Source organism: Dasypus novemcinctus, chromosome 10 (genome assembly GCF_030445035.2).
Source record: "Dasypus novemcinctus isolate mDasNov1 chromosome 10, mDasNov1.1.hap2, whole genome shotgun sequence".
Classification (NCBI taxonomy): domain Eukaryota; kingdom Metazoa; phylum Chordata; class Mammalia; order Cingulata; family Dasypodidae; genus Dasypus; species Dasypus novemcinctus.
The window spans coordinates 126301073-126327202 of NC_080682.1; the positions used below are offsets into that span (position 1 = coordinate 126301073).

Here is a 26130-nt window from a genome sequence, read left to right on the forward strand (position 1 = left end):
GAGGAAGAGGAAAATGGGTTTCCAGGGAGCTGGTCCTACTGCTTGCCTTCCTTCCCTTCTTCTTTCTATGAATTTTACCCAGCAAATGCAAGATAAGAAGCAAATGAACTGCCATGGAGCTAGATTCCAGGATAAGACCCCAAATGGAGACACATTTGATCATTTGCCTTGTTGTCTCCCTTCCTGCAAATGGGTTCTTTGAAGAATATTATGCATTCACTAGATAATTTATTAGAGACATGAGGGCTGTTTTGATAACCACCTCCCACCCCCACTGTTCTTCCCACCTCCTGCACATTGTCATTGGAATGGTCACAGTGAAAGGTATGTGTGGGCTCTGGCACCAAGCATTTCCCAACAAATCCCTGGTTAGGCCATTCCTTTCTGACGGCTCTCACTTCGGTTTAGCACAGCTTTGGTAATACACAGCTCACAAAAGTCCCTGCTTTCATTCAATTCGGCTATATCGAGGCCCATTAATTAAAGCCAGATTCCCAGGTAATCTCTTGATACTTGTGAGAAGACGAGGTCAGAATTCTATTTTAAGAGGTAAATTGCAAGTAAATCAAAGGTATGAGTCTGTCTAGCATTTTCCGTACTCCTACTCTTTCATCTTTTTCCCTCCCTCTCCCTCTCTCTCCCAGAAGTAGCACAGACATTGTTAAATGCTGATGATAAACCCATCTCATTCAAGGTGCTTGCCCCCATTCTTTTCCTGTCAAAATTTGTTTACCGTGAGTAAAGGCCTTAAAAGAGTGAATAAACACTTTAGCTGTGTTCTCTTCACAGAAAAGAAATAACTTAAAGCAGGGGCAGCCACATTTCTTTAGCAGGAGTTAGGTATTTGTGTCTATAGATGTGTTCCTTTGCATCTGCACAGGAGTTTGCATCCATTTCATTAATGAGGTCATTTACAGTGGTTCTTTTAGCTTTTTTTGTTTATTCTTACTTTAGAAGGCAATATTTTAATATATGCTTTTTCTTAAAAAAGAAAAAAAAAGTCACACTATGAAGGAGACCTTTGGTTCACATGGTTGTTTGGATGGAAACATGCAGATACAGAAAAAAAAATATCACATTTCCATGAAAATACAAGCCTCAAATTGAAGCTCAGTTGTCCATGTTCTGGGTTATTTCTCCTTGATAGGGTGCTTATGTTTTCTTTCTTCTTTTTTCTAATTGTTCCATAGAGTTAGACTTATTCACACTGATTTCTTTGTGCCTTTTCCCCCAAGGGATTTAGAGCATTAGAACTATATGTTCAAACCATCAATAGCCAAAGGACCCATGGTGAACTCAGCAACGGGCAGTCCTGACATGAATGGCACACTCCATGCAGAAACACAGTCTTCAGCTCTTAAACACAATGGCTGTTGTTTCTGAATTTGCATGTCTAAAATGATTTAAATACCTCATAATATAAGACTGAACTTAAAGGAACACATTTAAAATATCACAAGCAGTAAGTCCACTTTAATCCATATTTTATTCCTTCGTCCTATGGACCCTGGGACGATGATGTCCACTCCACCTCTAGATCAAGAGGTGGCTTAGATCCCACATGGCTGATGGATGTGATTCTCCTGCTTGCAGTTGTAAGCACTCTCAGTTTCCTGGTATGGTGGTTGACAATCTCCATCTCCCTGCAAGCTGACCTGGGTAAGTCCAATGAACCAGAGAGGAAGAGTTGCAACTCTGCTGAGGCTCAGGGCCCAGCTGACACATGGACAGTCCAGAGATTCAAGTGTCCTGAGTATACACCAACCCCAGCACCAACCAAAGGTTCAGTAAAAGCGACAGAAGAGGTATGTGTTGAAAGATTACATCTGAGTTCAGCTCCATCACACTCAGGAGTACAAATTCCAAAGTAGAGCCCACTGACAAGGCATTGAACTCCAGAGCCATCTGCCATGACCATAAAAGTTACATGTCTTTGTAGCCCTTAGGAGCATCACTAGCTGAGGTTGTATCTACTTTGGCTATCTCTGGTATCCTGCTGAGATGTGCATAAGCGTGACCCTTCTGATGACCTCCCAATTCATTTTGAAGTCTCTTAGTCATATAAACGTATTTGTCTTTGCCTTTTCCCCCTTTATTCAAGATCTTTTTACAGTTGCATCACCAGCTGGTGATTGACACCCAGCCAATCCCTTGTCGCCAGGGAGGCTCATCCCCAGGAGTCACATCCCATACTGGGGGGAAGGTAATGCATTTACGTGCTGAGTTTGGCTCGGAGAGTGGCCACATTTGAGCAACATGGAGGCTCTCAGGAGGTAATTCTTAGGCACTCTGCAGCTCTAAGCCTAGTTCAAATTTCAGGTATATAGGCTCATAAGCATAGTCATCAGTATCAAGGGCTCATCATTGGATCATCCTTCTTCGCTGATCTTTGCCCTTGCACTTGGGGGATTGTTACTGTTCCATTGGAGAATGTGACAGAGCTCCCCTGGCTAGGAACTCAGCACTCCCTCAGCTGTCATTTGTAACTCTTCCTACTATGACAATACCCAATGAATATATGAACATCTTTATATGCCCTATATACATGCCCTGGAGAACTCCCTCCCAACCAAGTTTCCCCCTTCAATAACACCCCACACCAGTGTTCCTCCCCTTCCATAGTTGAATCCCCAGTAGTTGCTGAGGCAGGGAGAGGGGAGAAGAGATGTGATGTGGGGGCATTTTCAGAACTTGGAGTTGTCCTAAATGATATTGCAGGGACAGATGCTGGACATTACATATCCTGCCATAACCCACTGAATGGACTGAGGGAGAGTGTAAACTACAATGTAAACTATAATCAACGCAGTGCAGCAGTGCTCCAAAATATATTCACCAAATGCAACAAATGTGCCACAATGATTGAAGAGGTTTTTGATGTGGGAGAAGTGGGAGGGCAGGGGTGGGGCATATGGGAACCTCTTATATTTTTTAATATAACATTTTTTATATCTATACATCTTTAAAAAAAAAGACAATACAAAATAAAAATTAAAAATAATTTTAAAAATACTGCAAGCATATTCATTAATTAGAATAACCTCTGCACTTGTACTGTTACCTAGAACTGCAATTTAAATTCAAAATGCATTTTCCACAGCTTATTATACTCATTCTAGCTTTTCACTGAGACCTGATCTGCTAGAACTCCACAGCACACACAAATCATGAGGCCTAAAGGCCAGCCTTACTAGTATTTCCAGATTTTTTTAAACAATTATGAAAACTTTTATACATAATTTGACAAATGTTTTTTAGCTATAAAACTAAAAATAGTACACTAATTAAGAAATATTCTGTGTGTACCAACTCTATTGAGTGTCACTTTATTGCCACCAAAGAAACCAGCGTTTGTAAAGGCCATCGAATGATGCTTCAACTGCAGAACATCCTCCTTTAAAATGTTATCTTCCCGAATTTCCATTGTGTGTCAACAAATAGGTATTTGAAGAGATTCCGACAAAATTAGAATTGATCATGAGGGATCAGTAGAAAATGGGACTAGAATCCTTGGCAGAATTCCAGAGTGACTGGCTTTGTCACTTCAGAACTGAGCTCTTGTCACCGAAGAGCAAGTAAAATTCACAATTATAAGGATTTTTTTTCATGGCCTATCAAATAGTATTTCAAAAGATTAGAGTTCATTCACTTATATTTTACTTGAGTGGATGGTCTTAAAATCAATACAATAATTTTACAGAAATGGTCTTTTTAAATCCTTGCATCATTCTTTTTCTTTTTTAAAATAGTAAGGCAACTTTATAACTTCAATAAATTGAGTATCACTAAAACATTCTGTGGGGTTCTTGTTTGCTTGGTAACTAAGCATTTGGGTTTTGCAGTTAACCAGACCTGGGTTGGGCTTGACCTCTTCAATGTATGAGGTAGTGAAATTGGAGCAAGCTGTTTATTCTTTCTAAGCCTTTGTTTCTCCATCAATGATATGCAAACTTCATAGAATATCTGTGAGGATTAAATGAAGTATGGTAGATAAAACTTCTAAGTAAAGTTCTTGGCACATAGTAAAAGATAAAATAAAAATTATTAGATGTTTTTGTGAATCTGCCTACCAATTTACAGGTGGCCCAATCATTAACAAATTTTAAATATGGACATTTTAATTTTATTTCATATATAGTACAACCATAACTATCACATGATCCATCAAGGAAATACAAGAAGACAATGCCTGGATCACTGACGACTTATCTGAAATGTAAAACTAAGACATTCATAATATAGCATATCACACATACACACACATACCCATGAGCCTTTCTGCAGACAATAATTCCTGATTTCCTGTAAATACATGGAAAATCCCGACTTAAAATCTTGAGCACCTACAAGCAGGTGTTGATGAGGTAGCTAAAAGCAGCGAGTTCTCCTCCTCTGAGTCATGTTTCATACCTGCTCGAAATTTAGCTGACTTGACTGCCCCATCCCCACCCTCAGCATTTAATGCAGTTTAGGGTGTTTACCAGCCCATCCCCACCCTCAGCATTTAATGCAGTTTAGGGTACTTACCAGTGGTCTTTTACATGACAGTCTTCAGGGTCAACCAAAAATTCTAATTCTGGCTCTCACACTTACTAGAGGTGTGATTTGGGCTAGGTTTTTAAACTGTATGGTCCTCTGTTTCCTCATTTATCAAAAGATAATAATATGCCAAGGGCTATCTTGAGAGTTAAAGAAGAAGCTCATTTTAAAACGCGCCCCAGCTCCTGGCGTGGCAAACCATAGCCGCATTTGTTTAAAATACCTACAATGGCCTTGAGGTGTGTCAAGCTGGCTGGGCTAACCCACATTCTCCAGAATGCCTCGTGAGTGGGTTCCCGGATGGAGAACAGCATGAAAGATTTTTTCTTTCATGAGAGGTAGAGGATGTAAGTGAATTAGCAGCCATTTCATAGCATATACTCTGCTTAGCATTTAATCAAGCACTAACCTAGGTGCTGTAATGACGGGATTATACCGATGTAATTGAAGCCCCTCATCAGATTATCCTCGGTGGGCCTGGCTCAATCAGTTGGAAGTCCTTTACTAGAGTGCGTTGACCTTCCCAGCGGGGAGAGAGGGCACAGGAGGGCAGAGGAAGGCGGAGGAGACAGACACTTGCCCTGGGAAGACGAGCCGCAGCTCGTGCCACGGAGTCCAGCCTACTCACCATCTCCCCTTCCTGCCCGCCTGCTGTAAACACTTGGAACTTGCTTAGCCAGCTCCAGCAGTGCACAGGCCAGGTTCTTGTTTTACGTACACGTGTGCGTGTCCTACTGCTCCGCTTCCCTGATGGAACTCTCGCTGATAAGATGCCCAATTTGATGACTATCTTGGTCATTTAGGCACTGCCACTGTGTCCCCTTGAGAGAGGCGGTGCTGAAGAGAAGAGATTTAGATGCAAATCGTGAGAGTGCCCCACGCCCATCCCTTCCTAGCAGTATTTAAACAAGGCCAATAATTTAATCTTAAAAGTACAACTATGAACGAAATGGCTACAACAGTGTCTCAGTAAAGGTTACATCCCTTTTAAGTTCTCCCTCCCAGGTCACAGGATATAGGAGGAACAAACTGAACTGTGGAATGCAATTTATTATCTTAAGAAACACTTGTAGTATTTCTTATGTGCCAAACAATTTTAAAATTAACTTGCAAACATTAAGTCATTTAATCCAGAAAGCAATCATACGAAGTAGATAACATTATAATCACCTCGATTTTACAGATAAAGAAACTAAGCACAGAGAAGTTAGGTAACTTACCTGCGGTCACCCAGGTGATAGTATTAGAAAGCAAGAGGGCTGGCTCTAGAGTCGGCGCTCTCGGCCACCACGCTATACCAAGGATGTGAAAACAGCATGGGCTTGACACACTAGACTGTCCCCGCCCCCCCATTGGGAGCCACCAGTTCTCTCAAGAGACACACTTCCCGGTGTCTGACAGCATCAAGCCTCCCCAGGATGGGGGTACACCTTCCCCCTCATTGTATGGGTCTCCACCCAGTGATGTAACACACCGTGACAACGTGAGAACTCACTCACTCCCTGGAAGCTGCCCTGTGTCACATGCCCCCCACTAAGCACCTTGAACAGGTAACCCTACTGTATTTTCTAAAGAGTTTTCTCAACATTATGGTTTCTATGACATTGCAACGACAGCTACAGGCCATTATGTATCTTGTCATAACTTAGAACACTGAGCAGGAGAGATGTAAACTACAATTTATACTCCATGCTTAGTGGCAAGGCCACTACCTGTGCTCATCAATTTTAACAATGTACCATGCTAATGAAGAATGCTGTTAATGTGGGAAACGTGGGCGAGGTAGGGAGGGGAGCATATGGGAATCACCTATATATTTATGTAATTAACTATCTTTAAAAAAATTTTAAAGTGCATAAAAATAAAGTTTTCAAAAAAAAAAAAAAAGAAATACAAGAACTTAAAAACAAACCAAAAAAAACAGCATGGAATTTATTAAAGTATAAGTGCAATACAAAACAACTACCATCATTGCTACTATTAACGTTATTGCCGTAACAATAATTTTGCCTATGGTGTACAGATATAATTGTACAGGGAGAGAGGGAGCAAATAAATGAACTTGGAGCAGCACGTCCTGAGCTGTGCGGGAGGCTCTGACCATCCCTCCGTGCCCCACATTCTTGAAAACTGAAGGCCATTTTGTTATTTCCTACCTCATCCATACCGTATCTTATCCAGGGAGGGCTTAGAAACTTCAGAGCTGGTTGTGTATTTATTTGGCTGTAAATTCTGCTGCATTGTCAGCAAAAGTGCTTTTTCTCCCAAAGAAGTGTGCTCTACCTCAACCTACAAGCTTCAAATTTGTCATCAGCGATACCAGTGCCTTGAGGAGTCTGAGAATTTTTCTTATGAGAGAGGAAGAAATAAGGCAAGGGATAAGTAAGAAGAAAGATAGCACCCAGAGGGTTTTTAAAAATGCATTCGAAGCCAAGAAAAGTAGAGTGAGGGTAGACAGGGTAGCTTACAATTGCAATAACTAGAACACTATGCACATTTATAACTTCTCTGATGAAAAGAAACTTTCCTTCTGCACTGGAATTCCCGTGCTTTATAGTCAAAGGAAGGCAATACCCAAAGTCAGCATACGAGCCTCTCCTGTGGAAGGGCAGCGGAGACGGAAGGGTGGCTTTCTCTAATACGAGCTGCTTCATTGAACACGTGGCAGGAATACCCTGAAGGATTATTTGAAGAGGCTACAGAAAGAGGGAGAGGAGAGAAAATCCGTTTACAAGGACCTACTAAGTACTAATTGAAACAGCCAATATTTGTGGCACATTTAATATTTGCCAATCCCTGTGTCTTCCTCAGTTTTGCTCTTTTGTCTTCCCAGGAAACTTATATGATAGGTGTTATTTTTGTCCTCATTTTGTGGATGAGGAAAGAATCATTGGGAAGTAAAATATCTGGTCACAGTATAACCTGGATTAGGTCCATAGAGACTAACTCCAGGACCCCTTGTTGAGAGCCTCTAAGACAAATGCGCCCGTTATCTCACTCAAGCCTTTCGTGACACTCTGATGTACAGATATCACCCCATCACACCAGCTCAGAAACTATGCCAAGAGAGCTGGGGAATAACTTGCTTTAGGTCTCACCGTGAGCACATCAGAGGGCCGGAATGGAATCCAAGGTCTCTGTGATCCCAAGATCCTTTTCCAATAGCACCACTCTGCTTTTCTGTATAATTCTCTCAGGTTGGGCAATATAAGAAAACAACAGTCATATTAAAGCATCTTTTCATGTGCAGCTAAGAAAGCCTTGTATCCTAAATAAAAGGTATTTCCAACTAGAATATTTATAAAGGTTAATGAGAAACAAAAAGAACTGAAAACCAGCAGGGGAATATACCCAGCTGTAAATACCAAATTCCTACATTCCTAATTATATAAGAAAGTATCCCAGGCAGAAAGTAAGAATTTTTCAGCCGATGCGGGTGAATTGGGTGGACATTTTCACTGATCAGGTGGACCCCTTTCAAGGCCCACACTGACTAAACATTGCCAGCATCGCTCTGCTCAGTTAAAGCTCGACTGACTGACTGTGACTGCTGTTTTAAAGGGAAGCAGAGGCTCGGATCCTACAAGAACTTCCCATAAAATCAGGGAAAATGTGTGCTTTCTCTCATCTTTCTCCATTAAAATTGTAAGGATGCTTTCTCTTTTTAACTTAGAAGTTGAAAGAGTGGTTAAAAAGAGCATGCCAGTTCTTAATGGAAGTAGGTTTTGGGACCCTGACAGCGTATCTGTGATAGCGGCGAAGGCCCTGGAGCATCTGTGAACCGTCCATGAACCTGGACAGACCTACAGTCACATGACAGCACACCTCCTTCAAGGTTTTCTGTGCTCTGTGTGTGTGTGTGTGAGGCGGGGAGCCATGTTGAGATAACAAAGCTAAAAAGCTAATCCAAAGTGAATAGAGAATCCAGGACAAATTCCCCTTCCCACGACAAATCTTCAACAGGCTCCAAGTCACCTACCACAGGTTGTATCAGTCTATTAAGAGAGTTTCCACTAAAGCCAGTTCTCTATTATACTGTCAAGGGAAATGAGAGCCAGAGGGTCACAAAACTGGCACCTAACAGCATCCCATCTCTCCGCCTAATGGTGTCCTCGTGACAACTCCCTGCTGTGCTAGACCCAGGAGATGTCGCAGCATCCCAGACACCCCAAAACACCCCCATCCAATGTCCCCATTTCCCCCCGTCTTCCTATGCCATTGATCTCCTGCCTTCATTATTTCTGTTCATGACACCAATTTTTATCCCAGTCATGCTGGCTCAAAACCTTAGAGCCAGTGTTTAACTCACCCTCTTTGCCAAGTTCTGCTAGTTCTGCCTCCACATCTCCCAAACTTGTGTCCTTTTAAGAACCCAGCATCCAACATTAAATTTAGGACACCATCACCTACCACTCCCTTAACTATTACAGTGTGTGCTGATCCCTCCCCGTTTTCTAATCACATTGCAATTGAATTCTCCCTTCCATAAACCTATCTTGACACTATATCCAAATCAATCTTCCTAACTTATCCTGTCACTCCCCTGCTCAAAAATGTTTCTATCCCAAGTATATTCCATCCCATCTCATTTTAGAAGCCATATTCAAATCTCCCATGAATATTTTCCATTTTATAAAATGTTGGGTATGATCCTTTATATTCATCAGTTTTCATTTATAACTTCTAGGTGGCACATCTTATTTCTTTTAATTTTCTTGTCTGCTCTCCTACTTGCAAATTTTTAATGAACGGAAACTAAACCACATTTTCACACCTCTTGTAATACTCCCTAGTGTCTCTGCCAAATGAGTAAACCAAATAAATAGTTGTGATCACCTGGGTACAACCTAATCAAGTAGACTAGAATTATAGTGCCAAGTGTGCCTAGAACAAAACCGTCAATTTTGTATTAAAGGAACAAATCTGTAAAAATATTAACTAGCTCTACATTATTAGGCATCTATTGCCTGCTAGGCAACTGAGTCAGGTACTCGAGAAGAAGTGGGAGGGAATACACAGGTAAGGATCCTGCTCTCGACCAGCATCCATTCTAAGAGGACACGAATGAGAGATGAGGATTAGACAAGGTAGGATGTGGTACTGTATTCTTGGAAAGAAAACTAAGATGGTCAGAAAGGAAAGACAAATCAATTTCATGGAAGTGCAACTTGGTTGTTTTTAAGTCAGCTTCCTGTTTACTGTCACATCTATTATTATTTTAAGGACCTGGAAATAGATAGGTATTAGGTTTCAATCTAATACTCACATCTGAGGAAGTGTGAACAACTTCTGTCTTCTCCTACTTGAGCCCTTTCTGCAAACAGTATAGAAATGGCATTCTGTTATGGATTGAACTGTCGCTCAACATGCTATGTGGAAATCCTAATCCCCAGAACCTCAAGATGTGACCTCATTTGGAAATAGGGTTGTTATGAATGGAATTAGTCAAATTAAAAACAGTAAACCTAGGTTAGAGTGGGCCCTTCATGTGCCATAACCAGTGGCCTTATAAGAAAAGGAAATTTGGACCCAGAGGGACAGAGGGGAGCTGTCACATGGCAGCTGAGGCTAGAAGGCCATGGACTGCTGACGAGTAACTGCCAGAAGCCAGGAGAGAGGCATGGAAGCTACTGCTCTTCAGGTCTGAAGGCACCATGGCCCTGCCCACAGCTTGACTTTGGACTTCTAGCTTCCAGAACTGGGAGACAAGAGATTCCTGCTGTTTCAAGCCACCCAGTTTGTGGTATGTTGCTATGGCAATCCTAGCACTCTCCACATCATCCTAAGTAATGTGCCATGGGCCCTCGCTAGGTGTTTCAGTTTCCTGGGCTGCTCAAAGCAAATCCCATGAAATGGGTTGGGTTAAACAATGGGAACTAACTGGCTCACAGTTTAGGGGCTGGGGAAAATGTCCAAATCAAGGCATCATCAAGGCAATGATTTCTTCCTAAAGACCAGCTGCTAGAGAGCCTGGGCTCCTCTGTCACATGGCAAGGCACTTGGCAGCCTCTGCTGGTCTCTTCCTTCTCTTTTGGGTTTCATTGATTTCAGCTTCTTGTTTCCATGGCTTTCTTTTTCTCTTTCCAAATTCCATTCTCTTATAAAGGACACCAGTAAATGGATTGAAACCCATGCTGATTGAGATGGGTCACACCTTAATTGACGTAGTCTCATCTAAAGGTCCTAATTGTAATGGGTTCACACCAACAGTAATGAAGTAAAGAACATGTTTTTCTGGGGTACCTATAGTTCCAAATCACCACACCAAGAGAAATCACAGGGGAGAAATAACAATTCCCTAATATAGGTAATCTCACCTTTAACAGCTTAATACAGTGAAAGCTCATACCAAGGAGTTAAAAAAAAAAAAGGAGCAAGTCACAAAGTTTCAATATTGCAAGTAATTTCAAGAGCTGTGTTAAAATGGAAATCACGTAAATATTAGACGTGTGCTTTTCTGTGTAAAGGCTCTGCAGACCAAATTGCCAACAGGAATGAATTTTAATGGCTAGTTTATAACCCCTGAGATGCTTGAAAATCTAACACAGTTGTAGTTAAACTATAATGCTATTATAGCATCAGTGCAATTAATAATTCTGCAGGGAACATTCCCTGCTGGAAAATTTGCTTGCCTCTCATTGGGGAACGAAGTTATTTCTGATCATTTAAGATGGAACATGTCTAATTTATTGATCTGCAAGTGCTACCAAAATATTTGACCCCAAATATTGAATCACATTACTAAACAATTTAGTCTTTCCATGTGGGATGAATGTAAATATCAACATGAAAACTGACATTTATGCTGGTTTACAGTTTCCTGTTTTTATAACAGCAGTCATTTCTTTGTAAATCGCTTGGGTCTGGAAAGCATAGTTAGGAAAACATTACAGACCCAAAACGCCGGTGCCAGAAGCAGCGTCAAGTCATGGGATGGCTGCTTTGCAGCCTATGACCAGCTTCATTTACCATGCTCTAATGTGTTGCAAAGGACTTCCTCAGCAGCACCTCCAATTAAAAAATATGGTTTGGGTGATAATTTGCTTATTAGTAGGAGAGCAAGTCCTGATAGTATGAAAAGGTATAAAGAGCCACGACTGTTTTCTTGCTTTTGGTAAGATCAAAAACTACAGCTCATAAACCCTTGGACGAAAGGGAATTAAAAGGAAACAGCATTTAAATCCATACCTCAAAAATATCATCTTACCTTTTTAGAGAGCACAAAATCAATGCACCATATAAAATCAAGACTAAATTTATCCCTTAGACCCAGGGCTGATCGCGCACAGAGGAAGCATGCAGAGCTCTGTGCTCGTGAAGTCCTAAATTTCCACCAGTCAAGTTATTCCTTGGTTAAAGCAGCAGGTCTTCAAGAGGCTCCTCTTAAAATAAAGTTTTATTTTCTCTGGTGAGCCACCTTTGCATATGGTAGCATGTTTAAATGTCGATTTGTTTCTCTGTGTCTTTCTTACAGGAGAGAGAGTTGTAAGAGAATGGCCAGAGAATAGTTAAATCTTTTTTGAGGGTAAAGAGAAAGAAAAAACTAACTGGGAAGAGCTTTAAAGAGAGCAAAGAAAAGAACTGCATGGGGACAGGCCAAGAAGAAGCGCAATCAACGATCAGCCTAGTAATCTTGACGACCTAAGTCTCAGAAGTGAGGGATTCCTTGAGAAAAAGCGATTCCCTGGAAGATAGGACACAAACAAATGTGCCCCATTTGTAGTATTAGTCAAGGGCCACCTCACTATAGTCTCCATGGAATAAGAAGAAGCCATAAGGAGTAAAAGCATGCGTAGAAAATCAGGGCCTGGTGAGCCACCAGTAAACGACGCCCCAATTAAAGTGTTTAGCATTGTTTCTGGAACCTAGCATTGAGAGAGGCAATCTGCCACATGCCTGGCCTTGCACATTTCTTGGTTGGATGTGCCAAGAATACAAAGCTTTGAATGCTCTTCTTCTGGGTCATTCTCAGAGTTTTATTTGCAGGAAGTGACCCTGAGGGATAAGGAATTGCCTTCCCATGAGACAAAAAGGAGGTTCATCTACTGCTTGCTATAAAACAGCAGGTACCCCATGTTTGGTGTTCCACAGCTACAGTGAAAACCCACGGTGTGCACAGCAGTCCCCTGAGCCATTACCACATCGTGCCGTGGCACCGCAGGGGAAAGAGAAACTGAAGCACATGCCCATGCTCATCACACTTGCTGCAGAGAAAGTCATAGAATGTCCTTTGTCTCAGACCCAGGGGCCTTGTGCATTCTCAGCATCCTTCAAACAGCAACAGGCTAACTTATTAGCTAGCAAGTAAGTTTTGCTTAGGAATGGTACTGCACACATGGAGAGCTGACACAACAAGATGACACAACAAAAAGAAACACAGATTCCCATGCTGTTAACAACAACAGAAGCAGACAAAGAAGAAGACGCAGCAAAAAGACACAGAGAACAGACAACTGGGGCAGGGGGAGGGGAAAAAATAAATAAATAAATCTTAAAAATAAAAGGTAAAATCCCAGAGCCAGGACTGCTCAATGATAAGTAGCCTTTATTATTAATGAAAAGGATACATTCTGACACCTCTACTAGGAAAAGATATGCTGTGAAAGAACAAGAATGCATTTTAAGATTTTAAGTAATGGGAGAAAGTGGTAAGATACAGTAAGCACAGTATAGTAAAGAACAATTCAATCACACAAGCAATGATTAAGGGTCCTTCCTTCCTCCATTCCCTCTAAAAAGTCAAAATCAGTTTTACTTTCAGAGTTAGCCTCATTTACAGTTCTTATACAATTCTGGACCTTCTATTACTTTAAAACACTGCCTCCTTTAAGAGAACACACAGATTTCTTGCCATTCTCAGGAATAGCAACAACTGATATGTATCCTAGTACTGTTCTAAGCACCTTACACATATTAGTAATTTAATCCACATGGCAACTCTGTGATGAAGATACTCTTAATACTACTGCCATTTTACTGACAATGAAATTGAGGCACAAAGAGGTTAAATAGCTTTCCCTAGGCATCAAGTGGGTAAACAGCAGAGCAGGGATTTAACTCGGAGAGTCTGAATCCAGAGACTGTGCTCTTAGCTAATAATACATTTTAAGTTTTTTCAAGGAAAATGTTTATTAATGGACTGAAGAAAGAGAAACTAACATTCTTGAACACCTCTCGTTGCCAAGCATGTTCACAAAATTATCTCTTATAATCTTCTCCTTGCAGGGAAAATATTATCCTCAACATTTTTACAGATAAGGAAACTGGGGCTCAGAAAATGTACATAATTCTGCCAAGGTCACACAAATAGGAAACTGGAGAAACCAGAATTTGAATTCAAATTTGATTTATTCCAAACCCTATGATCTTTCTATTACACTGTGATGTCTACAGGATACTTGAAGGAAAAGCTGTGGAAATAATATAAATTTTTCCAATGAACAATTTTTGTCTAAGTTAATTCCTTTTTGACTTAAACTGAATTAAAAACAAATAGAAACTGTCCAAGGAGGTAATTTGTCACCAGAAGCTTCCCATGATATTTTGAAGGATTTTGTTTTTTCATATGCTTGATTATGCATAAATGCACTTTATTCCTTGAAAATTCCCCAATCGAGGTGGTTTTTATAACCCTACCTTTAGTATCATCCAGTTAGCTTTGGACTGGATTCGATGAGTGACTTTCTACCAAATACTCCCAAATCACCTGGGTGTTTCAAACTGTCTGGGGCCATTTAAAATAACAGAGCAGTGGGGTTAGAAGAGATTCCAAGGCCATGAATCCCTCTTTTTCTGAGGAATCCCTGGCCCGTGAGGCAGTTGACCCTTGTGAGGTTGTAAGCGGACTTGAAAGAAGGGCTGAGGCCAACCTGGTTTCCTACCAGTGGAAGAGCTGGTCTCTAAACTCCCACAGCCCTACAGTTCTGCCATTGTGAGACTGCAAAATTCCTTACCATCCCCCACAGCCTGCAAACATTTCAAAATCCCTCCAACAGATGTCATTTTTCTCATTTTTTAAAATTTTTCAGTTTGCTAATCTAAAAATAAGTTATAAGCATAAAACAAAGAACACTGCTATCTTCTGGCCTGTCCACCATTTAGCAAAATCACATGTGTGCTCACTCCCTCTTGCTCTCTATATAAGTATTTGTGTATCTGTACACAAATAGTTATGCGCACACACACATATATGCACATGCATATATATGTAGACATATACATACATGCACACCATTTAAAGCAGCAAATCTTATGATATTTTACACCGAATACGTCAAAGTAGGTGAATTTTGAAAACTGTGTATCTGAAGCAAAAGTGTAAATAAATGGGCAAAAAAATTTTGGCAACTTTTTTAGCCTAAGGGCCCCCAAACCTCACATTGCTGAAAATCGTATCTATTCTTTTTAGGTCTTTCTGGCCTGCTTAGCCACAGCACAAAGTTCTCAAGTTAATGACCCTCTGTAATAGGTGGGACCAACTGTAGAACAAGATCTCAGATATTCCTGGAATTACCAATGAAGTGGTCAAGTATCTCACTTATCTCTATGTGTCGACAGCAGAGCTATCCATACATACACACGCACCAATGTCCTTTTTATTTCAATTACAAATTTTCCCTTTGAAATACAGTATTGCCCTGAGCCACACTGACTGACGTCTCTCAGTCACCCTAAAACATGCCCCAAATTGCAGGGAGGCAGGATGGGTCACACTCCTGCCTCAGTCATGAGTATTATGTTTCCGTTTGTACCAACCAGCCCACGTGACCACAGGCTGCAAAAGCTTGGGCCAACCGCAAGCCCAAAGAACATCAGCTTCATCTGCCAAACAAAGGCAATTCTTGACCTTTAGTGAAGACTGGTGCTCTCTGGTCTTACCAGGCTTCTGTGCCTGGCCCAGACACCGATGCTGAGGGTGAAGGAGGCTGATAACTGCATGGGAGTAAAATGGTGAGATGAAGCGCTGATGTAGAGCTAGTGAAACTCCAGAGTGAACGGGATGGAGACAGGGATTCCAACAGATGCTTCTACACCAACATCTTAGCAGCATTACTCACAACAGCCAGCAGGTGGAAACAACCCAAGTATCCAAAAATAGAGGACTACATAAACAGAATGTGGTATGTATACAACAATGGACTACTATTCAGCTGTAAAAAATGAAGTTCTGATCCATGCTGCAATATGCGTGAACCTCAAATCATTATGCTAAGTGAAATAAGCTAGACACAAAATAATAACTATTGTATGATTCCACTTCTGTGAAATAGCTAGAATAGGCAAATGCATAAAGACGTAAAGTAGGGAAGTGGATGTGGCTCAACTGATAGAGCATCCATCAACCAAACAGAGGGTTCAGGGTTCAATTCCCAGGGCCTCCTTGACCCGTGTGAAGCTGGCCCACACACAGTGCTGCCGCCTGCAAGGAGTGCGGTGCCACACAGGGGTGCCCCCGTATAGGGGAGCCCCACATGCAAGAAGGGTGCCACGCAAGGAAAACCGCCCCGCATGAAAAAAGTGCAGCCCACCCAGGAGTGGTGCCACACACAGAGAGCTGACACAGCAAGATTATGCAACAATAAAAGAGACACAGTTTCCCGGTGCCACCTGACAGTGCAAGCGGATGCAGAAGAACACACAACGAATGGACACAGAGAGCAGAAAAAGGGGGGCAAGGGTAGAAAAATAAACAAAATAAATCTTAAAAAAATAAAGACACAAACTAGAAAAGAGGTTACCAGGGGCCAGTGGAGTTATTGCTTAAATGGTATAGAGTTTCTGTTTGGGTTAATAAAAATCTTTTGGACATAGACAGTGTTGATGGTTGTACAACATTGTGGATGTAATTAATGCCCCTGAATCATACATTTACTAAAAAATAGTTAAATTTAAGTTTTGCATTATATATATTTTACCATAAAAATTTAAAATAAAAGAGTGAGCACAGTGTTTTTGTTTCCTGACTGCTAGGACAAATATTATGAAATATGTTGGCTTAACAATAGGAATTTATTGGCTCACAGTGTTGCAGCTAGAAGAAGACTAAAATCAAGTGATCAGCAAAATCTCCCTATGACGGTGGCACTCTGGGACTGGCTGCAGTGACCCTTGGTTCCCTGGCTTTTCTGTCACATGGCAATACACATGGCAATATCTTCTCCTTTCTCTTCTGGATTTCCTTGACATCCAGCTTCTAGCTGCTCCCCCTGGCTGCTGCTTCTCTCCACCCAATTTCCTTTGTTTATAAGGACTTTAGCAATATTGGATTAAAGTCTGCCCTCACAGTTTGGGTACACCTTAACTAATTACACCTTCAAAAGTTCTATTTATGAACGGTTTTACACCTACAGGACAAAGGCTTGGGAACTAAACATGCCTTTTGCTGGGGACATGATTCAATTCCCAACAGGTGGCATCTGTAATTCTATATTATCTGACTTCATCATTGAATCTAACAAAAGTCTTAGAGTTTTTGTAGAACTTGTTCTTGGCTTAGCTGGTTGGAGGAAGTTTTTGAGGGCACCTTGCACTCTAAATGAAAGCTATCTTTGCTCAAATACTTTTATAAGGAAAACTGCAAATCAACAAACTAGCTGTTGCTACCTCCAGCTCCTTAACTTGCAGATGCTCTCCTCATAGTCTCTGCTTCAGACACGCTGTGTTTCCCCTCTCTTCAGGAGTCCTTGGCATCTCCCAGCCATTGCAGACTGCTCTTTGCAACTGGAAGTCTCTCCTCTTCCTTCTTCAGCTGACTACCTCCTGCTGCTCTTCCCAACTCTAATTCTTGTACCACCTACTCAGGAAAGACCTTCTGGACTCTCCCTGTACAGAGGGAACCTTCTCTCCCCTGATCTCCAGCATCCCGTGCTCCGTAGGCTCGCTCAGTCCTCACACCTTTCATCGTGTGTCACAATCATTTCTCTACATCGTGTGTCACAATCATTTCTCTACAGGTCTGCATCCTCGTGTCCTGTACTTGTCTTTGTGCCTTTTGAAGCCTAGCAAAGACTGTATCTTTTTCACCATTTTATCCTCTAAGGCTAGCACAGTACTGAGGGCTTAAAGAACATTTGTTCCATGAAAGATTGAATAAATGAATGATTCTAGAATTCCACTGGCCATATGGGACTTACCATTTGCTCTATTGGGTTGCTTAACCTCTTATTTTATAAATCAGGAATTCCTTTCATTTATAAAACTTAATATGAAATTTGGTTTTCTTTAAGTGCTTCCATATTGTCCCTGTGTTCTTAAATCTCCTCCATTCCCCTACTTAGGAAGGCCAGATATTAATATAATCTCTTTAGTTTTATTTTTAATTATCTGCTAAGTACAAATTTTCCATGATGTCGTAATGCCCCTGTAGGGAGGAGATGCTCCTAACCTGCATGTCCTCTGAGGCGTGCAGGAAGAAACAATGAGGAAAGGGCTGCTCATCAGCTCGCACTACAGGAAGGTCCCTTAGCTGGACTGGAGGAGCGTGCGTCCTGCTGACTTCTCTCAGTCCTCTGAAACTCTGAGTGTGTGCGTGCACCCTTAGGGGAAGGTGACATCGGTCCTAATGAATCATTTTGGCATGGAGTGGTGTGAGCGAAGTCTGTGTCCCATCCTGTGACTTCAGGCACACTTCATCTTTCAGGTATCACAAGTGAGCTGAGCCGGGGAGTTAAACGTCTTGAACCACTCTTAACAAATCGGTCTCACCAAGCTCCAAAGAGTTCGAACATTCAGCTCATTTCTCATAATCCATAATTAAACCCAAGACCTACTTGGAATGATAAAGCATGTTTGAACTTTCTCAGCAACATTAGCACATGAAGAGTAACAGTGATACTGGATACAGCAGACTCAGCTTCTCAGCAACTCAAGGTGAATAAACATATGGAATGACTTTCTGCCAAGCATTTGGAGCCAAGGGTAGTTAAAAACCTCAGATGACACTTGTCTGGGTTCCAGAACCTTTTAGGTGGGAATTAGATGGGCTAAACAAAAATCATACTAAAAATAGCTAAAATAGACCCATCAGCTAGCTCCGCCATATATTTTTCACGGGAAGTGCTTCAGTAAATAATTGATGCTAGCCATCATCCACTTCAGCTAACATTTATTGAGTGACCTCCAAGTGCCAGGTGCTATGCATGGAAACCATATTCTTGCAATCTCATGTGATCTTTACACAATGTCAAAAAATAGATGTTATTATTTTCATTTACAAATGAGGAAACTGAAGCTCAGAAAGGTAACTGACTCCCCTGTGATTAAAGCCACCTGTATTGCTCTGTCATAACTTGCAAAAAGCTTGTATCAGTTTTGTTTGCAGATGACCTTCAGCTTCTACAGGTAGGAAGAGATTCTTTCAGGGTGATCAGACACCAAAAGAAAGGAGGCTTCCCTAGGAGATACCAAGACCTGAAGGCATTAGGACATAGTGTGGTCATCGTTCTCACATACCTGGAACCGCCTTACTTGTAGCAACTGCACCCCCAGTTGACTTACTCTTCATAAGATACTCCTCCTTGCATGTTTGCCCACCACCTGGAGTTTGACATCCTCAGCCAAGTGGCCGCCTTATCCTCTCACTCTGGGAATAAAAGATGGGCATAAAAAGAGTAACCCATGGCCCAAGGAAAGGTGGAGAAAAACAGTGAATGGGAAACTGGTATTTAAGAGATAAGGCCTACACTTCTGGGCTGAAGAAATGCCTCTTCAAAACTGCCCTGTTTCTGCCATTTATCTTGGAAAAAGTGAAAAGGCGAGTTACCTATATTTCCGTACTCTGACCTCAGGGTTCCCAAAACTGCATCTGATTCTGTTCTTTTGTGTATTCTATCCTCATTTCCATCTGCTAGGTCTACTCCTCCTTACCCTTCTCTGCCGACATGATCACAGTTCTTGATTGTTCCCTTCCCATGAAGCTTGCTTCCTCTGCCAGACAGCGTGCTAAAACCTGCATAGACGTTATGATAGTTACATTTTACAGATGATGAACTTGAGATACAAAGGTGCCAAGCGATTTGTCCAAGGTCACATAACGTAAGTGATAAAACACAACCTGAGCCTCCCTACACCCCTTCCTCTGGAGCCCACGCTGGCAGCCAATGCATTGGAATTCCTCCTATAGAAAGGTAGAAAGGTCCCTCACCTTCCCTGTGAAAGCCGGGGGCTACCCTGAAACCATTCTTCCGGTGTCCTAGGCCACAACTCTTAAAGATATCTATGAACAACTCTCCTCCTCTTCCCCTAGAGTCATTTGTCACCATGTACTTTCAATTATCCCCCCTGCAAACTACACTCATTTCTTTTTTTCCTTTCTACTTTTCCCTAGCAATCATTGTCCAATTGCATTCCAATTGGTATCCCCGATTTCAGTCTTTCTCTTCCTGCTCTACACCACTCTACATTTCATTGCCAAACATTCTTAAAGCATAGTATTTATCAGAAAGAGTTGAAGTCTGTAGATTTTTAGCCTTTAAGGAGAAGATTTAAGGGGGACATGATGGCTTATTTTCAAGCACATGAAGGACGATCAAGTAAAAATCTTTTAACCTTATTTTGTGTTTCCAGAGAACAGAACAGTGATGACCCATAATATGGGGAGGTAGAGTTACAAAACAAAACAAAAAATATCATCTTGATATGAAGAAATAATTTTTATCAATAATAGCTATTCAAAAATGGAATGGCTTGCATATTAGATTGTAATTTCCCCACTAAAGTTTTCAAGCAGAGACTAAATTACCATCTGCCAGAGATACTGTGATGCCAGGAGTTTGAACTCATTCATCTCCATTTCTCTTACAATTTTGGGTTTTTAAAATCTGTAATAAATCCTGTTCAACTGCCAACCATGGCTCTCAAATTAATATCTCACTCTCCATATAACATTGTATCTCAATCCTTCCCAGCAAGAATCTCCATTCCATGCTAGTTGAGTTCCCCCCATCAAACATCCCCCCCAGTCTATGCTTTCATTCAAGGAGATTTATGCAGCCAGAAGCCCTGTCCTCCAAATGCTCAGCACCATCAGATCATCTTCTCACTTTAACAATGTAATATTCCTCTACAATTTCACCAAAAATGTATACTAGCACATTTTGTGTTCTCTCTTCTTCCCTTTATTCAATTCCTAATTCAGCCATGCAGCCTACCTTGGAGAAAGTATTTTACATGAGCTATTTTGCATCTAAACACCTATTGCTAAGCTCTTAACTTGGTTTCATCAATGAGCTTAAGAGTGGCCCTGAAATTGTATTCAAATTTTTATGGGTAAATGTTCATGTGCAATTTTCTAATGGATAGAATTATCCTTGAATTGTCATTAGAGTCCCAAAGATATCTGTGTACCCCCAAAATTTAAGGATTTTTCTTTTCATTTTTAGCCATACCGCAATGTTTGGCACTTAGCTATTCTCTCTTTCACATAGTTTCACTCATATTCTCTTCTAGACTGTAAATGTCTTGAGGGTAGAGGCCATTGCTTTTGCTTCTTGAATTTAGGCTGTGAACTCCTTTAAGACAGGGGAGCATCTTATCTGTATCCCTAGATCTCGGTACATAGCAGGTGTTTTAGACAAGTTTGATGAATAAAAGCAGGCATGAAAGATTGAATGTCACATGCCCCTACCACAGCCGTTTTCAGTTACCTCTGATAGTCCCATGGTATTGTAGATTGGATCTAGACTTTTACAACAATGGCTAAAATGCCAGCCTCTTCATTCCCAACATACACCTGAGATATATAAATATCTCATACTTGGTCAAACTCGCCTGCCACAGATTATCCAACGGAGACTTCTAGTCATGCTGGAAGGGCCTGCTTTCATTAACTCCCTGGTTAGTTTCTGGTGCTCCCAAGGTAGTGTCTGTGACGTTCTGCTGGCCATTAACATGTCCGCCCTCACACTCAGCAGTTAGACTGGAGGTGGAGGTGCCTGAGGAAGCTGTAAGGGCAGCCACAGCGACCGCCCACCAGGACACACAAAGAACGCCCACAGCACAGTCCTGAAAGAAAGCCCCTCTACCACACACGGCTCCCATTCCCGGTACTCACCCCAAAGCTGTTCCACTCTCTCATTTGCTGGTTTAAAAAGAAGAATGAAAATTTATTTGGTTCTTCATTCTAAGAGAGTAGCTCTGTGGAAAAGCAGTTACGACGCTTGCCTGATGACACCTAGAGAGTTCTGGGCACTTGTTCATTCCATTTTAAATGGAGGTGAAGAACCTAACGGTAATGGGCTCCATAGCATCATCAGAGCAGCACCATGCTAAGGATAGACCTGAGCTTTTAGATGTGCTCTCCTCTCTCGGATGGCATTCGAAGGAGTCAACTCATTTAGTAGAAATTCTTTAATAATGCTAAAAAAGAGAGAATAGCTAACTTTTGTAAAATGCTTTTTCTCCTTACAATAGGAGTTACTCTATTTTAAGTATCTAATATTAACATTCATTGAGCACCAACAGTGAACTGCAATGCATATAGACACGTGCTCATTTGCTGCACTATAGAAGTCAACAAAGGAATAATTGAGCAAGCAGCACACTCACAATCTGAACTAAAAAGACATATTGGCCCTGAATCAAGGCCAGCAGTTTGATGGAGCTGTTGGTTTCAAACAGGAGCTTAAAGAAATGTCTTCTTATGGTCTGTTGGCCATTTCAGAACTTTGGAAATGTTATGGTCAATCCATTAGAAAGAAAAACCTGAGAAAAGAAAAAAGAAAAGGAAAAACACATAGACCTGGTTAAGCTTAGAGGTATCCTCAAAAAAAAGTGAATTGACTAGAGTCAAAATGTACATGTTTGAACACTAAACTTGTTCCTAGAAACCACCTAGGTTGTTTTCCTTCTTTTCATCTGATTCCCAGCATTTGGCAGCAGCTTTGTAGGGACCTATGCTTCAGCGCAATATATGCTTATTGATGACAAACTTAAATTCTGAATGTTATTTCAGAATAGCAACAAAAGTGACTATTATTATTAATAAACATTGCATTATGCTTTCCTATATATTATATCATTAAATTTCCCATCTCTTATTTGAACTAGGGGTTGTTAGAGATGAGGGATCAGAGACCCAGGAAAAGAAGTAACTTTCTACGGAGCACACAGCCAACAAATGGCAGAGATGAAACTTCAACTTGAGTCTTATGGGTCCAAACTGGGTATACTTTCCACAACTTTATGTCATCTCAAGAAACGTAATTGTTTTGAACCCTTGTATGAGCAAATCACTAATTTTGTTGTTGGATAGTGAGAAGCATAAAATTCAGTAGTAAGTAATAGCTCTGCTCAAGAACTTTAGAATTTAGGAAAAGTACTAAGAGAAATAAGGTGTAATCATAAATATCCTTGACTCTAGGTACTGTAGAATAAATGCAATATGAGCTATTCAAGCCAGGTGTCGTGTACATGCAGAAGAAGAAGGTCATGTTTTGCAAAGGCTTTCAGAGGAAGTTGGCAGAAAAATAAATAAAATGACAAAGAGGATGGAAGTATAATACAAATAAAGTAGTAGAAATTCCAGAGGATTAAAAACATGTTGCCAGCTACTGTGAAGCAATGTAAGATAAACATAAGATCTAATCCCTCTGCTCAAGCACCTCACAATTAAATGGAGTAGAAAAGAACAACACATACGTAATAATTGAAGTGCAATCTAGGATCTCAAATATAGTAATAGTATGGTGAATTGTGTGGACAGGCAGCAGGATACTGATGGTGCTCAGGAAACAGGCTTTGTAGGTCTTGAGGCAAATTTGTCCATTCAGAGAAAAAGAATGAAATCAATATTACCAAATGCAAAGGGGAAAGAGCACAAGAATAAGGATTAAAAACATTTGGGAATTATCTTTGAATATTTATTGAGTCTCCATGTACTTAATGCAGGCAAGTGTAGAAATACATTTATAAGTCTTTAAAAGTCATAAAACTGTGACTGAAAGAAAACAGCCAGGACTTCGTGGTGACGTCGATGCCTGGGAACAAGATCTCATGTATTTGAGCTGGTGGATAGCCCAGGATAGTAGTGAGAGCTCTACCACCAGTTGTGTGGCCTAAATAACTCCTTTACTCTTTGGGTCTCAGTTTTATCAACTGTCAAATAGAACTAATAGTGCCTTCCCTCTCTCAATCTCAAGTAAGAATCTCATGAGGCTTAGTAATTCCATTGACCAAGAAACAAATAAACTTAGGGCACCATCTATGTGGCAAATACAGTGCCAGATGATGGGTGAGGATGCAGAGATAATAAAATACTGCAACAAAATCTATGCACAAACAGTTCAGACAGGCATCCCAACACATTTAGTAATTAAATCAACCATCAATGCTTGAGGATCTACTAGATTCTAGGCACCATGCATCAAACTAAGGACCCTAAAACAAAAAGACAGAGTTAAAAGAAAATACAGTTATAAATCTTCAAGATCTTGGAGTAGGCAAGTGTTTCTTAGATATAATACTTAAAACAAAATCATAATATATGACCCCTAAAGTGCAAGATTTGTTTAGATAAATTGGACTTCATCAAAATATAAAAATTTTCTATCTAAAGAAGACTATCTAGAAAATGAAAAGACAAACTACAGAGCAGGAAAATATATTGCAAATCATTTATCTAGTAAGGGTCTATTATCCAGACTATGTAAATAATTCTTACAACTCAATAATAAAATGACAAATAATCCAATTTTAAATGGGCAAAGGATTTGGATAGACATTTCTTCAATGAAGATACTTAAATGGCCAATAGGCATATGAAAAGATGCTTTACACTTTTAGCCATTAGGGAAATGCAGGTCAAAACCTCACCAAGATACCATTTCACATCCACAAGGATAACTACAATCAAAAAGACACACAAAAGTAAGTGTTGCCAAGGATGCAGAAAACTGAAACTTGATACCTTGCCAATGGGGATGCAAAATGTTGCACCTGCTTTGGAAAATAATATGGCAGTTCTTCAAAAACTTAAGCAAAGAGTTACCTTTTGACCTTAAAATTCTATACCTGGGAATATACCCCAAAGAATTGAAAATGTGTGCTCACAAAAAACTTGTACCAGAACGTTCATAGTAACATTACTTATAAAAGTCAAAAAGTGGAAATAACCCAAATTTTAGTCAGCCGATAAATGGCTAAACATAATGTGGTATATTATGCAATGGAATATTAGGCAGCAAGGAGAAGGAATGAGGTAACAATACATGCTCCAACATGGATGAACCTTGGAAGCATGCTCAGTGAAATAATCCAGCCACAAGTGTTCACATATTATGATTCCATTTATATGAAATGTCTAGAATAGTCAAATTCAGAGACAGAAAATAGATTACTGGTTTCCAGGGGCTGGGAGGAATGGGGAATAAGGATTGACCACTAAGGGGTAACAGATATTTTTGGAGTGATAAAAATGTTCTGGAAATTAATGGTGATAGTTGCACAACCTCGTGAGTACACTAAACCCACTGAATTTTACACTTAAAATGGTGAATTTTGTGGCATGTTAATTACACCTCAATTTAAAAGAAAGTTCCTTCTAATCAAGGAGTTTACAACATGGTGGGAGGGAAAGACAAGGAAAACAATATACTGCAGACATATATTTATTGTTCAATATAATAACCATTGGAGAGTTTCATGTAGAGATACATGAAATGGAATACTTGGTGAGCACTTTCTACATGCTAGATATTGCTCTAAAAATTTTGTATGTTATCAACTCATTTAATCTTCTTGACAAAACTTTGAGTCAGTAACTATTACCATCTCCAGTTTTCAGATAAGGAAACAAGCAAGTGAAGAAATTTGCCCAAGGTTATACTGTATATAAGTGGCTGAGCTAGGATTTGAACCAAGGAAGTCACTAACCACTAGGCAATACCACTTATTTAGACAATATAAGGCAAAATAGACATATGGAAAGTACTATTGGCAAATCTCAATTCACAAAATCAATGAATCTTGGACTGGAAGGTTATCCAGTGCCACCTCCTAGTATATGCTTGAAGTCTCTAAAGAACATCATGCCCAAATATTTTTTCTATGTTTTTTTTTCATTAAAATTAATAGATCACAAGGAACATTACATTAAAAAAAACATTTAAAAAAACATAAGAGGTTCCCATATATCCCACTCCCCACCCCACCTCATCATTTTTGTAAATTATATATTTTAAAGATATATACATCACACAAAAAAAGTTACATTAAAAAATGTAAGAGGTTCCCGTATACCCACACCCCCCCACCCCACTCCGCCCACACCAACAACCTCCCCCATCATTGTGGTACACTTATCACACTTGGTGAACCCATTTCAGGGTACTGCTGTACTACACAGATAATAGTTTACCCTGTAGTTCACACTCTCCCCCAGTACATTCCGTGGGTTATGGCAGGATATATAAAGTTCAGCATCTGACCCTGCAATATCATTAAGGACAACTCAAAATCCCAAAAATGCCCCACATCACATCTCTTCTTCCCTCTCCCTGCCCTCAGCAACTACTGTGGCCACTTTCTCCACCTCGATGCTAAAATTTCTTCTATTACTCGTCACAATAGTTTCACCGTAGAATATCAGTAAGTCCA

At 40.4% G+C, this 26130-nt stretch overlaps 1 non-coding gene across 1 annotated transcript; it reads left to right on the forward strand.

Annotated features, from left to right (window-relative positions):
• Positions 1 to 22104: 22104 nt before the first annotated feature.
• On the forward strand, positions 22105 to 22241 carry LOC111760971 (small nucleolar RNA SNORA2/SNORA34 family). The gene has a single exon (XR_002794478.1). It is a non-coding gene; the product is annotated as a small nucleolar RNA SNORA2/SNORA34 family (small nucleolar RNA).
• Positions 22242 to 26130: the final 3889 nt, after the last annotated feature.